Here is a 15252-nt window from a genome sequence, read left to right on the forward strand (position 1 = left end):
TGTAGGTAGTGGTATAGAGTCTGTGTGTAAGTGGTGCTATGTGGTGTATGCCACCTCTTACACAGGACAATTAGCAGTGAGCTTGGGTATGGCTGCACTAAGAAATAAGAACACATACTGGTCACACTAGTATTTGGAGGTTGTTGTATAGTCTGTGTGTAAGTTGTGGTATATGGTCTATGCCACTTGTTACACAGGACAATGAGCGGTGAAGTTCTATGCAGGTGTACTACAAATCACAGCAATACAGTGTAGTACCCACGAGTTAAGGGGGGGCTGTACGGTACTATCTGGTACTGGCTGGACCTAGATACACACTGTGATACCCCCTTACAATAAGCAGTGAAGTTCTATGCAGGTGTACTACAAATCCCAGCAATACAGTGTAGTACCCACTAGTTTAGGGGGGCTGTACGGTAGTATCTGGTACTGGCTGGACCTAGACACACTCTCTGACACCCCCTTACAATAAGCAGTGAAATTCTATGCAGGTGTACTACAAATCCCAGCAATACAGTGCAGTACACCAGGACCACCAGTCCCAAAATCAAAAAAGAGCACACTGAGCACTTCTTAGGGGTGTGTATACAACACCTAATGTCCCCTTTCTGTCAGCAGCCGATCACCACAGTGTGCTGGTGAAATCGCGGTAGCAGCACTGCAAGTCCCAGCCAGCAGTTTGTAGTAATAGTATTAACTAGAAAATGTACCCAGCGCTGCCCGGGTATAAAGTGTCAGTGTGTCAATTAGATTTATTCTAAGGTGCCCAGGAGGCCAAGCTATGTCCTTGTTTTTTTTTTTTGTTTTGTTTAAGGGGAAATCTCCAGTAGCCCTATATACTCCTATATACCTGACAGTTCTGCACTGTTTATGTAAATTGTAGCTTATGCACATTAGAAATAAACTAAGAACTTCAAACATCCCTCCTGTATACCTGTAGTGTATAGTCGGGGGCTGTATATCTGTAGTGTATAGTTGAGGGGGTCCTGTATACCTGTAGTGTGTAATTGAGGGGGAGGTTGTATATCTGTAGTGTATAGTTGAGGGAGGTCCTGTTTACCAGTAGTGTATAATTAAAGGGGGGGGCTGTGTACCTGTACTGTATACCTGCAGTGTATAGCTGGTAGAGGTCCTGTATACCTCTACTGTATAGTTGGGGGGTCCTGCATACCTGTAATATATAGTTGGTGAAGGTGCTGTATACCTGTAATGTATAGTTGGTGGAGGTCTTCTATACCTGTAGTTCATAGTTTGAGGGTCCTGGATACCTGTAGTGTATAGTTGGTGGAGGTCTTGTATACCTGTAGTATATAATTCGGGGGTCCTGTATACCTGTAATGTATAGTTTGGGGGTCCTGTGTACCTGTAGTTTATGGTTGGTAGAGGTCTTGTATACCTGTAGTGTAAAGTTTGGGGGTCCTGTATACCTGTAGTGTATAGTTTTGGGGTCCTGTATACCTGTAGTATATAGTTGATGGAGGTCCTGTATACCTGTAGTGTATAGTTTGGGATCCTTTAAACCTGTAGTATAGAGTTGGTGTGGGTCCTGTATACCTGTAGCATAGAGTTGGTGGAGGTGCTGTATACCTGTAGTATAGAGTTGGTGGAGATCTTATATACCCGAAGTATATAGTTCGGGGGTCCTGTATACCTGTAGTATATAGTTGATGGAGGTCCTGTATACCTGTAGTGTATACTTTTGGGGTCCTGTATACCTGTAGTGTATAGTTGGTGGAGATCCTGTAAACCTGTAGTGTATAGTTTTGGGGTCCTGTATACCTGTAGTGTTCTGTAGTATATAGTTCGGGGGTCCTGTATACCTGTACTGTATAGTTTGAGGCTCCTGTATACCTGTCATATATAGTTAGTGAAGTTCCTGTATACCTGTAGTGTATAGTTTTGGGTCCTGTATACCTGTAGTATAGAGTTGGTGGGGGTGCTGTATACCTGTAGCATATAGTTGGTGGAGGTTTTGTATACCTGTAGTGTATAGTTTGGGGTCCTGTATACCTGTAGTGTATAGTTTGGGGTCCTGTATATCTGCCTAGGGCAGCACCTTGCATGGGCGCAGCACCAGGGAGCAGGAGGAAGGAAACAACTTTTATTTTTTTTTTATTTTTCTAGTCTTCCACCTGCTGTTCAGACTTGCCAGAAAATCTAGTCTTTTCGAAGGGGGGTATGGTAGTATTGGTCAGGTCTGGTATGGCGGTGTTATCCAGTCACAGTGTGTCGGTATTGGTCAGGTCTGGTATAGTGGTGTTATCCAGTCACAGTATGGCAGTATTGGTCAGGTCTGGTGTGGCAGTGTTATCCAGTCACAGTATGGTGGTATTGGTCAGGTCTGGTATGGCAGTATTGGTTAGGTCTGGTATGGTGGTGTTATCCAGTCACAGTGTGGCGGTATTTGTCAGGTCTGGTATGGCAGTGTTAACCAGTCACAGTATGGCGGTATTGGTCAGGTCTGGTGTGGCAGTGTTATCCAGTCACAGTATGGTGGTATTGGTCAGGTCTGGTATGGCGGTCTTATCCAGTCACAGTATGGTAGTATTGGTCAGGTGTGGTATGGCGGTCTTATCCAGTCACAGTATGGCGGTATTGGTCAGGTCTGGTATAGTGGTGTTATCCAGTCACAGTGTCGCGTATTGGTCAGGTCTGGTATGACAGTGTTATCCAGTCACAGTATGGTGGTATTGGTCAGGTCTGGTATGGCAGTGTTATCCAGTCACAGTATGGCGGTATTGGTCTGGTGTGGCGGTGTTATCCAGTCACAGTGTGGCGGTATTGGTCAGGTCTGGTATGGCAGTGTTATCCAGTCACAGTATGGCGGTATTGGTCAAGTCTAGTATAGCAGTGTTATCCAGTCACAGTATGGCGGTATTGGTCTGGTGTGGCGGTGTTATCCAGTCACAGTATGGCGGTATTGGTCAGGTCTGGTATGGAAGTGTTATCCAGTCACAGTATGGTGGTATTGGTCAGGTCTGGTATGGTGGTGTTATCCAGTCACAGTATGGCAGTATTGGTCAGGTCTGGTGTGGCAGTGTTATCCAGTCACAGTATGGCGGTATTGGTCAGGTCTGGTATGGCGGTGTTATCCAGTCACAGTATGGCGGTATTGGTCAGGTCTGGTATGGCAGTGTTATCCAGTCACAGTATGGTGGTATTGGTCAGGTCTGGTATAGTGACGTTATCCAGTCACAGTATGGTGGTATTGGTCAGGTCTGGTATAGTGGTGTTATCCAGTCACAGTGTGGCGATATTGGTCAGGTGTGGTATGGCGGTCTTATCCAGTCATAGTATGGCGGTATTGGTCAGGTCTGGTATAGTGATGTTATCCAGTCACAGTGTGGCGGTATTGGTCAGGTCTGGTATGGCAGTGTTATCCAGTCACAGTATGGCGGTATTGGTCAAGTCTGGTATAGTGATGTTATCCAGTCACAGTGTGGCGGTATTCGTCAGGTCTGGTATGGCAGTGTTATCCAGTCACAGTATGGTGGTATTGGTCAGGTCTGGTATGGCAGTGTTATCCAGTCATAGTATGGCGGTATTGGTCAGGTCTGGTATAGTGATGTTATCCAGTCACAGTGTGGCGGTATTGGTCAGGTCTGGTATGGCAGTGTTATCCAGTCACAGTATGGCGGTATTGGTCAAGTCTGGTATAGTGATGTTATCCAGTCACAGTGTGGCGGTATTCGTCAGGTCTGGTATGGCAGTGTTATCCAGTCACAGTATGGTGGTATTGGTCAGGTCTGGTATGGCAGTGTTATCCAGTCACAGTGTGGCGGTATTGGTCAGGTCTGGTATGGCAGTGTTATCCAGTCACAGTATGGCGGTATTGGTCAGGTCTAGTATAGCAGTGTTATCCAGTCACAATATGGCGATATTGGTCAGGTCTGGTGTGGCAGTGTTATCCAGTCACAGTATGGTGGTATTGGTCAGGTGTGGTATGGCAGTGTTATCCAGTCACAGTGTGGTGGTATTGGTCAGGTCTGGTATGGCAGTGTTATCCAGTCACAGTATGGTGGTATTGGTCAGGTCTGGTATGGCAGTATTGGTCAGGTCTGGTGTGGCAGTGTTATCCAGTCACAGTGTGTCGGTATTTGTCAGGTCTGGTATGGCAGTGTTAACCAGTCACAGTATGGCGGTATTGGTCAGGTCTGGTGTGGCAGTGTTATCCAGTCACAGTATGGTGGTATTGGTCAGGTCTGGTATGGCAGTATTACCCAGTCACAGTATGGCGGTATTGGTCAGGTCTGGTATGGCGGTGTTATCCAGTCACAGTATGGCGGTATTGGTCAGGTCTGGTGTGGCAGTGTTATCCAGTCACAGTATGGTAGGATTGGTCAGGTGTGGTATGGCGGTCTTATCCAGTCACAGTATGGCGGTATTGGTCAGGTCTGGTATAGCGGTGTTATCCAGTCACAGTATGGTGATATTGGTCAGGTCTGGTATGGCAGTGTTATCCAATCACAGTATGGCGGTATTGGTCAGGTCTGGTGTGGCGGTGTTATCCAGTCACAGTATGGCGGTATTGGTCAGGTCTAGTATAGCAGTGTTATCCAGTCACAGTATGGCGGTATTGGTCAGGTCTGGTGTGGCGGTGTTATCCAGTCACAGTATGGCGATATTGGTCAGGTCTGGTATGGCGGTGTTATCCAGTCACAGTGTGGTGGTATTGGTCAGGTCTGGTGTGGCAGTGTTATCCAGTCACAGTATGGCGGTATTGGTCAGGTCTGGTGTGGCGGTGTTCTCCAGTCACAGTGTGGCCGTATTGGTCAGGTCTTGTATGGCAGTGTTATCCAGTCACAGTATGGCCGTATTGGTCAGGGCTGGTATGGCAGTGTTTTCCAGTCACAGTATGGCGGTATTGGTCAGGTCTGGTGTGGCGGTGTTCTCCAGTCACAGTGTGGCCGTATTGGTCAGGGCTGGTATGGCAGTGTTTTCCAGTCACAGTATGGTGGTATTGGTCAGGTCTGGTGTGGGGGTGTTATCCAGTCACAGTATGGTGGTATTGGTCAGGTCTGGTATGGCAGTATTGGTTAGGTCTGGTATGGTGGTGTTATCCAGTCACAGTGTGGCGGTATTTGTCAGGTCTGGTATGGCAGTGTTAACCAGTCACAGTATGGCGGTATTGGTCAGGTCTGGTGTGGCAGTGTTATCCAGTCACAGTATGGTGGTATTGGTCAGGTCTGGTATGGCAGTATTACCCAGTCACAGTATGGCGGTATTGGTCAGGTCTGGTATGGCGGTCTTATCCAGTCACAGTATGGTAGGATTGGTCAGGTGTGGTATGGCGGTCTTATCCAGTCACAGTATGGCGGTATTGGTCAGGTCTGGTATAGCGGTGTTATCCAGTCACAGTATGGTGATATTGGTCAGGTCTGGTATGGCAGTGTTATCCAATCACAGTATGGCGGTATTGGTCAGGTCTGGTATGGCAGTGTTATCCAATCACAGTATGGCGGTATTGGTCAGGTCTGGTGTGGCGGTGTTATCCAGTCACAGTATGGCGATATTGGTCAGGTCTGGTGTGGCGGTGTTCTCCAGTCACAGTATGGCGGTATTGGTCAGGTCTGGTACGGCAGTGTTATCCAGTCACAGTATGGTGGTATTGGTCAGGTTTGATATGGTGGTGTTAAATGTGACCTCTATTCTGATGCTAATTGGTGAGTGAGGATGGGGCGTCTTCAGGTTTAGTGCTTAAGGCAGCAGCAGCTGGTAATAAGGCCCTGTATACATGTACTGTATAGATAGAGTAGGGGGTCCTGTATACATGTACTGTATAGATGGAGTAGGGGGTCCTGTATACATATACTGTATAGATGGAGTAGGGGGTCCTGTATACATGTATTGTATAGATGGAGTAGGGGATCCTGTATACATGTACTGTATAGATGGAGTAGGGGGTCCTGTATACATGCACTATATAGATGGAGTAGGGGGTCCTGTATACATGTACTGTATATATGGAGTAGGGGGTCCTGTATACATGTACTGTATAGATGGAGTAGGGGGTCCTGTATACATGTACTGTATAGATGGAGTAGGGGGTCCTGTATACATGTACTGTATAGATGGAGTAGGGGCTCCTGTATATACCTGTACTGTATAGATGGAGTAGGGGGTCCTGTATATACATGTACTGTATAGATGGAGTAGGGGGTCCTGTATATACATGTACTGTATAGATGGAGTAGAGGGTCCTGTATACATGTACTGTATAGATGGAGTAGGGGGTCCTGTATATACATGTCCTGTATAGATGGAGTAGGGGGCCCTGTATATACATGTACTGTATAGATGGAGTAGGGGGTCCTGTATACATGTACTGTATAGATGGAGTAGGGGGTCCTGTATACCTGTACTGTATAGATGGAGTAGGGGGTCTACCAGTTATTTCTGTGGTGTTGTTGTGAGGCAGCTTCCCTAGCAACCAATCAGATCCCAGCTCCCTGTGAAAATGAAAGTAGTATTCCTATTGGTTGCTCAGGCTCCCAACTGCCGTTTACTGTAGTGAGTGGCAGTGAGCAGTAGTGAGTGGCAGTGAGCAGTAGTGAGTGGCAGTGAGCAGTAGTGAGTGGCAGTGAGCAGTAGTAAGCAGTAGTGAGTGGCAGTAAGCAGTAGTGAGTGGCAGTGAGCAGTAGTAAGCAGTAGTGAGTGGCAGTAAATAGTAGTGAGTGGCAGTGAGTAGTAGTGAGTGGCAGTGAGCAGTAGTGAGTGGCAGTGAGCAGTAGTGAGTGGCAGTGAGTAGTAGTGAGTGGCAGTGAGTAGTAGTGAGTGGCAGTGAGTAGTAGTGAGTAGTAGTGAGTGGCAGTGAGTGGCAGTGAGTAGTAGTGAGTAGCAGTGAGTAGTAGTGAGTGGCAGTGAGTAGTAGTGAGTGGCAGTGAGTAGCAGTGAGTAGTAGTGAGTGGCAGTGAGTAGCAGTGAGTAGTAGTGAGTGGCAGTGAGTAGTAGTGAGTGGCAGTGAGTAGCAGTGAGTAGTAGTGAGTGGCAGTGAGTAGTAGTGAGTGGCAGTGAGTAGCAGTGAGTAGTAGTGAGTGGCAGTGAGTGGCAGTGAGTAGTAGTGAGTGGCAGTGAGTAGTAGTGAGTGGCAGTGAGTAGCAGTGAGTAGTAGTGAGTGGCAGTGAGTAGCAGTGAGTGGCAGTGAGTAGTAGTGAGTAGTAGTGAGTGGCAGTGAGTGGCAGTGAGTAGTAGTGAGTGGCAGTGAGTAGCAGTGAGTAGTAGTGAGTGGCAGTGAGTAGCAGTGAGTGGCAGTGAGTAGTAGTGAGTAGTAGTGAGTGGCAGTGAGTAGCAGTGAGTAGTAGTGAGTGGCAGTGAGTAGTAGTGAGTGGCAGTGAGTAGTAGTGAGTGGCAGTGAGTAGTAGTGAGTGGCAGTGAGTAGCAGTGAGTAGTAGTGAGTGGCAGTGAGTAGTAGTGAGTGGCAGTGAGTAGTAGTGAGTGGCAGTGAGTAGCAGTGAGTAGTAGTGAGTGGCAGTGAGTAGTAGTGAGTGGCAGTGAGTAGTAGTGAGTGGCAGTGAGTAGTAGTGAGTGGCAGTGAGTAGCAGTGAGTAGTAGTGAGCAGCGACCACTGTCATTTCTGTCGGCAGCTTTCGGGATGGAATGGTATTGGGAGCAGAAAGAAGCGGATGTTCCTTCCAGCACCTCAGGGGTTAAGAGGATTGGTGATAGCGGAGGGGTCTCTGCTGTGCACAGTGCGGCCCCCCACGCCTGAGCGCCCCCATTACCTCCTTGTTCTGTGTCATTCATCCGCACAGTCCCAGCAGCCAAGAGAACAAAGTATAGAGGCTGAGCGACCATCATCCACACAACTACTACTCCCCCCATCATCCACACAACTACTACTCCCCCCATCATCCACACAACTGCTACTCCCCCATCATCCACACAACTGCTACTCCCCCCATCATCCACACAACTACTACTCCCCCCATCATCCACACAACTACTACTCCCCCCATCATCCACACAACTGCTACTCCCCCCATCATCCACACAACTGCTCCTCCCCCCATCATCCACACAACTGCTACTCCCCCCATCATCCACACAACTGCTCCTCCCCCCATCATCCACACAACTGCTACTCCCCCCATCATCCACACAACTGCTACTCCCCCCATCATCCACACAACTACTACTCCCCCCATCATCCACACAACTGCTACTCCCCCATCATCCACACAACTGCTACTCCCCCATCATCCACACAACTGCTACTCCCCCCATCATCCACACAACTACTACTCCCCCCATCATCCACACAACTGCTACTCCCCCATCATCCACACAACTGCTACTCCCCCATCATCCACACAACTACTACTCCCCCCATCATCCACACAACTGCTACTCCCCCCATCATCCACACAACTGCTACTACCCCATCATCCACACAACTACTACTCCCCCCATCATCCACACAACTGCTACTCCCCCCCATCATCCACACAACTACTACTCCCCCCATCACACATACAGTTGTCCTCCACCCCATCCCCCAAAGATCACACATACAGGTGTCCTCCCCCTCCCCCCATCATCACAGATACAGGAGTCCTCCACCCCCCATCATCACACATACAGGTGTCCTCCACCACTGCCATAATCACACATACAGGTGTCCTCCACCCCATCATCATCATACATACAGGAGTCCTCCCCCTCCCCCCATCATCACACATACAGGAGTCCACCCCCCCATCATCATCATACATACAGGAGTCCTCCCCCTCCCCCCATCATCACACATACAGGAGTCCTCCACCACTCCCATCATTACACATACAGGAGTCCCCCCCATCATCACACATACAGGAGTCCCCCCCCATCATCACACATACAGGAGTCTCCCCCATCATCACATACAGGAGTCCCCCCATCATCACACATACAGGAGTCCCCCACCATCATCACACATACAGGAGTCCTCCCCATCATCACACATACAGGAGTCCCCCCCACCATCACACATACAGGAGTCCTCCACCACTCCCCTCATCACACATACAGGAGTCCCCCCCTCATCACACATACAGGAGTCCCCCCCTCATCACACATACAGGAGCCCCCCCATCATCACACATACAAGAGTCCCCCCCATCATCACACATACAGGAGTCCCCCCCTCATCACACATACAGGAGTCCTCCATCACTCTCATCATCACACATACAAGAGTCCCCCCCTCATCACACATACAGGAGTCCTCCATCACTCTCATCATCACACATACAAGAGTCCCCCCCCATCATCACACATACAGGAGTCCCCCCCCATCATCACACATACAGGTGTCCTCCACCACTGCCATAATCACACATACAGGTGTCCTCCACCACTCCCATCATCACACATACAGGTGTCCTCCACCCCCACCCCCCCATCATCACACATACAGGAGTCCCCCACCATCATCACACATACAGGAGTCCCCCCCATCATCACACATACAGGAGTCCCCCCATCATCACACATACAGGAGTCCCCCCCATCATCACACATACAGGAGTCCCCCCATCATCACACATACAGGAGTCCCCCACCATCATCACACATACAGGAGTCCCCCCCATCATCACACATACAGGAGTCCCCCCCTCATCACACACACAGGAGTCCCCCCCTCATCACACATACAGGAGTCCTCCAACACCCTTATCATCACAGATACAGGAGTCCTCCACCCCAAATCATCACACATACAGGTGTCCTCCACCACTGCCATAATCACACATACAGGTGTCCTCCACCCCCACCCCCCCATGATCATACATACAGGAGTCCTCCACCACTCCCATCATTACACATACAGGAGTCCCCCCCATCATCACACATACAGGAGTCTCCCCCATCATCACACATACAGGAGCCCCCCCATCATCACACATACAGGAGCCCCCCCATCATCACACATACAGGAGTCCCCCCCATCATCACACATACAGGAGTCTCCCCCATCATCACACATACAGGAGTCCCACCATCATCACACATACAGGAGCCCCCCCATCATCACACATACAGGAGTCCCCCCCTCATCACACATACAGGAGTCCCCACCATCATCACACATACAGGAGTCCCCCCCATCATCACACATACAGGAGTCCCCCCCATCATCACACATACAGGAGTCCCCCCCATCATCACACATACAGGAGTCCCACCATCATCACACATACAGGAGCCCCCCCATCATCACACATACAGGAGTCCCCCCCATCATCACACATACAGGAGTCCCCACCATCATCACACATACAGGAGTCCCCCCCATCATCACACATACAGGAGTCCCCCCCATCATCACACATACAGGAGTCCCCCCCATCATCACACATACAGGAGTCCCCCCCATCATCACACATACAGGAGTCCCCACCATCATCACACATACAGGAGTCCCCACATCATCACACATACAGGAGTCCCCCCCATCATCACACATACAGGAGTCCCCCCCATCATCACACATACAGGAGTCCCACCATCATCACACATACAGGAGCCCCCCCATCATCACACATACAGGAGTCCCCCCCATCATCACACATACAAGAGTCCCCCCCCCTCATCACACATACAGGAGTCCTCCATCACTCTCATCATCACACATACAAGAGTCCCCCCCATCATCACACATACAGGAGTCCTCCATCACTCTCATCATCACACATACAAGAGTCCCCCCCCCTCATCACACATACAGGAGTCCTCCATCACTCTCATCATCACACATACAAGAGTCCCCCCCATCATCACACATACAGGAGTCCCCCCATCATCACACATACAGGAGTCCCCCCATCATCACACATACAGGAGTCCCCCCCATCATCACACATACAGGAGTCCCCCCCATCATCACACATACAGGAGTCCTCCACCACTCCCATCATCACACATACAGGAGTCCCCCCATCATCACACATACAGGAGTCCCCCCCATCATCACACATACAGGAGTCCCCCCCATCATCACACATACAGGAGTCCCCCATCATCACACATACAGGAGTCCCCCCCATCATCACACATACAGGAGTCCCCCCCCCTCATCACACATACAGGAGTCCCCCCCCATCATCACACATACAGGAGTCCCCCCATCATCACACATACAGGAGTCCCCCCCTCATCACACATACAGGAGTCCCCCCCATCATCACACATACAGGAGTTCCTCCACCATCACACATACAGGAGTCCCCCCCTCATCACACATACAGGAGTCCCCCCCATCATCACACATACAGGAGTCCCCCCATCATCACACATACAGGAGTCCCCCCATCATCACACATACAGGAGTCCTCCACCACTCCCATCATCACACATACAGGAGTCCCCCCCATCATCACACATACAGGAGTCCCCCCCATCATCACACATACAGGAGTCCCCCCCCATCATCACACATACAGGAGTCCCCCCCATCATCACACATACAGGAGTCCTCCATCACCATCCTGGGCACATACCTGGCGGGGGCTGGACTGGGGGTCCGGGCAGCCATTCATACAGCAGGGGAGGGAGGCAGACAATGCTTCCTCTTCCCTCTCAGCATGGCCGGGCCTTGTTTTCCTCAGCTCAGCGGCCCAGAGACCCCTGCAGCCCCCAATGCTAATGTCCCCTCCTCACCTCCTCCTCCTCCGGCAGCTGCAGACAACGCGCTGACATTTCTACACTCTTATCAGTTTAATTACTGTTACCATGGCAGCCGAGTGCCAGAGAAGACCATAGAGAGGGAGGGGGAGGCCGGAGCGCCCCATCACCTCTATACCACAGAGGAGACCATAGAGAGGAGGGGGAGGCCGGAGCGCCCCATCACCTCTATACCACAGAGGAGACCATAGAGAGGAGGGGGAGGCCGGAGCGCCCCATCACCTCTATACCACAGAGGAGACCATAGAGAGGGAGGGGGAGGCCGGAGCGCCCCATCACCTCTATACCACAGAGGAGACCATAGAGAGGAGGGGGAGGCCGGAGCGCCCCATCACCTCTATACCACAGAGGAGACCATAGAGAGGAGGGGGGAGGCCGGAGCGCCCCATCACCTCTATACCACAGAGGAGACCATAGAGAGGAGGGGGAGGCCGGAGCGCCCCATCACCTCTATACCACGGAGGAGACCATAGAGAGGGAGGGGGAGGCCGGAGCGCCCCATCACCTCTATACCACACAGGAGACCATAGAGAGGGAGGGGGAGGCCGGAGCGCCCCATCACCTCTATACCACAGAGGAGACCATAGAGAGGAGGGGGAGGCTGGAGCGCCCCATCACCTCTATACCACAGAGGAGACCATAGAGAGGAGGGGGAGGCCGGAGCGCCCCATCACCTCTATACCGTGGAAGAGACCATAGAGAAGGGGGGGGCCGGAGCGCCCCATCACCTCTATACCACGGAGACCATAGAGAGGGAGGGGGAGGCCGGAGCGCCCCATCACCTCTATACCACAGAGGAGACCATAGAGAGGAGGGGGGAGGCCGGAGCGCCCCATCACCTCTATACCACGGAGGAGACCATAGAGAGGGAGGGGGAGGCCGGAGCGCCCCATCACCTCTATACCACAGAGGAGACCATAGAGAGGAGGGGGAGGCCGGAGCGCCCCATCACCTCTATACCACAGAGGAGACCATAGAGAGGAGGGGGAGGCCGGAGCGCCCCATCACCTCTATACCGTGGAAGAGACCATAGAGAGGGGGGGAGGCCGGAGCGCCCCATCACCTCTATACCACAGAGGAGACCATAGAGAGGGAGGGGGAGGCCGGAGCGCCCCATCACCTCTATACCACGGAGACCATAGAGAGGAGGGGGAGGCCGGAGCGCCCCATCACCTCTATACCACGGAGACCATAGAGAGGAGGGGGGAGGCCGGAGCGCCCCATCACCTCTATACCACAGAGGAGACCATAGAGAGGGAGGGGGGAGGCCGGAGCGCCCCATCACCTCTATACCACAGAGGAGACCATAGAGAGGGAGGGGGAGGCCGGAGCGCCCCATCACCTCTATACCACAGAGGAGACCATAGAGAGGGAGGGGGAGGCCGGAGCGCCCCATCACCTCTATACCACAGAGGAGACCATAGAGAGGAGGGGGAGGCCGGAGCGCCCCATCACCTCTATACCACGGAGACCATAGAGAGGAGGGGGAGGCCGGAGCGCCCCATCACCTCTATACCACACAGGAGACCATAGAGAGGGAGGGGGAGGCCGGAGCGCCCCATCACCTCTATACCACAGAGGAGACCATAGAGAGGAGGGGGAGGCCGGAGCGCCCCATCACCTCTATACCACAGAGGAGACCATAGAGAGAAGGGGGAGACCGGAGCGCCCCATCACCTCTATACCACAGAGGAGACCATAGAGAGGAGGGGGAGGCCGGAGCGCCCCATCACCTCTATACCACAGAGGAGACCATAGAGAGGAGGGGGAGGCCAGAGCACCCCATCACCTCTATACCACAGAGGAGACCATAGAGAGGGAGGGGGAGGCCGGAGCGCCCCATCACCTCTATACCACAGAGGAGACCATAGAGAGGAGAGGGAGGCCGGAGCGCCCCATCACCTCTATACCACAGAGGAGACCATAGAGAGGAGGGGGAGGCCGGAGCACCCCATCACCTCTATACCACAGAGGAGACCATAGAGAGGAGGGGGGAGACCGGAGCGCCCCATCACCTCTATACCACCGAGGAGACCATAGAGAGGAGGGGGGAGGCCGGAGCGCCCCATCACCTCTATACCACAGAGGAGACCATAGAGAGGAGGGGGAGGCCAGAGCGCCCCATCACCTCTATACCACGGAGACCATAGAGAGGAGGGGGAGGCCAGAGCGCCCCATCACCTCTATACCACAGAGACCATAGAGAGGAGGGGGGAGGCCGGAGCGCCCCATCACCTCTATACCACAGAGGAGACCATAGAGAGGAGGGGGAGGCCGGAGCGCCCCATCACCTCTATACCACAGAGGAGACCATAGAGAGGAGGGGGAGGCCGGAGCACCCCATCACCTCTATACCACAGAGGAGACCATAGAGAGGGAGGGGGAGGCCGGAGCGCCCCATCACCTCTATACCACGGAGACCATAGAGAGAAGGGGGAGGCCGGAGCGCCCCATCACCTCTATACCACAGAGGAGACCATAGAGAGGAGGGGGAGGCCGGAGCGCCCCGATCAACCTCTATACTCACAGAGGAGACCATAGAGAGGAGGGGGAGGCCGGAGCGCCCCATCACCTCTATACCACAGAAGAGACCATAGAGAGGGGGGGGGCCGGAGCGCCCCATCACCTCTATACCACACAGGAGACCATAGAGAGGGAGGGGGAGGCCGGAGCGCCCCATCACCTCTATACCACAGAGGAGACCATAGAGAGGGAGGGGGAGGCCGGAGCGCCCCATCACCCCTATACCACAGAGGAGACCATAGAGAGGAGGGGGAGGCCGGAGCGCCCCATCACCTCTATACCACAGAGGAGACCATAGAGAGGGAAGGGGAGGCCGGAGCGCCCCATCACCTCTATACCACGGAGGAGACCATAGAGAGGGAGGGGGAGGCCGGAGCGCCCCATCACCTCTATACCACAGAGGAGACCATAGAGAGGGAGGGGGAGGCCGGAGCGCCCCATCACCTCTATACCACAGAGGAGACCATAGAGAGGAGGGGGAGGCCGGAGCGCCCCATCACCTCTATACCACAGAGGAGACCATAGAGAGGGAGGGGGAGGCCGGAGCGCCCCATCACCTCTATACCACAGAAGAGACCATAGAGAGGAGGGGGGAGGCCGGAGCGCCCCATCACCTCTATACCACGGAGACCATAGAGAGGAGGGGGAGGCCGGAGCGCCCCATCACCTCTATACCACAGAGGAGACCATAGAGAGGAGGGGGAGGCCGGAGCGCCCCATCACCTCTATACCACAGAGACCATAGAGAGGGAGGGGGAGGCCGGAGCGCCCCATCACCTCTATACCACAGAGGAGACCATAGAGAGGAGGGGGGAGGCCGGAGCGCCCCATCACCTCTATACCACAGAGGAGACCATAGAAGAGGAGGGGGAGGCCGGAGCGCCCCATCACCTCTATAGCCACAGAGGAGACCATAGAGAGGAGGGGGAGGCCGGAGCGCCCCATCACCTCTATACCACAGAGGAGACCATAGAGAGGAGGGGGAGGCCGGAGCGCCCCATCACCTCTATACCACGCGAGGAGACCATAGAGAGGAGGGGGAGGCCGAGAGCGCCCCATCACCTCTAT

General features: G+C 52.9%; 1 protein-coding gene across 5 annotated transcripts in view; it reads right to left on the bottom strand.

The window, feature by feature from the left end:
• LMO3 (LIM domain only 3) overlaps positions 1-15252 on the bottom strand; it is a 177746-nt gene that overhangs the window by 110405 nt on the left and 52089 nt on the right. The window contains exon 1 of one of the 5 annotated variants that reach the window (XM_069963610.1): positions 11638-11714. The exons of 2 other annotated variants lie outside the window; for them this stretch is intronic. The gene's annotated coding sequence lies outside the window, so the exon portion shown is untranslated. Of the gene's footprint in view, positions 1-6356; positions 6379-11477; positions 11553-11637; positions 11715-15252 lie in introns of those variants that run through there. 2 more of the 5 variants (XM_069963617.1, XM_069963621.1) reach the window with 2 other exon arrangements.

This window comes from Dendropsophus ebraccatus, chromosome 1 (assembly GCF_027789765.1).
Source record: "Dendropsophus ebraccatus isolate aDenEbr1 chromosome 1, aDenEbr1.pat, whole genome shotgun sequence".
NCBI lineage: Eukaryota > Metazoa > Chordata > Amphibia > Anura > Hylidae > Dendropsophus > Dendropsophus ebraccatus.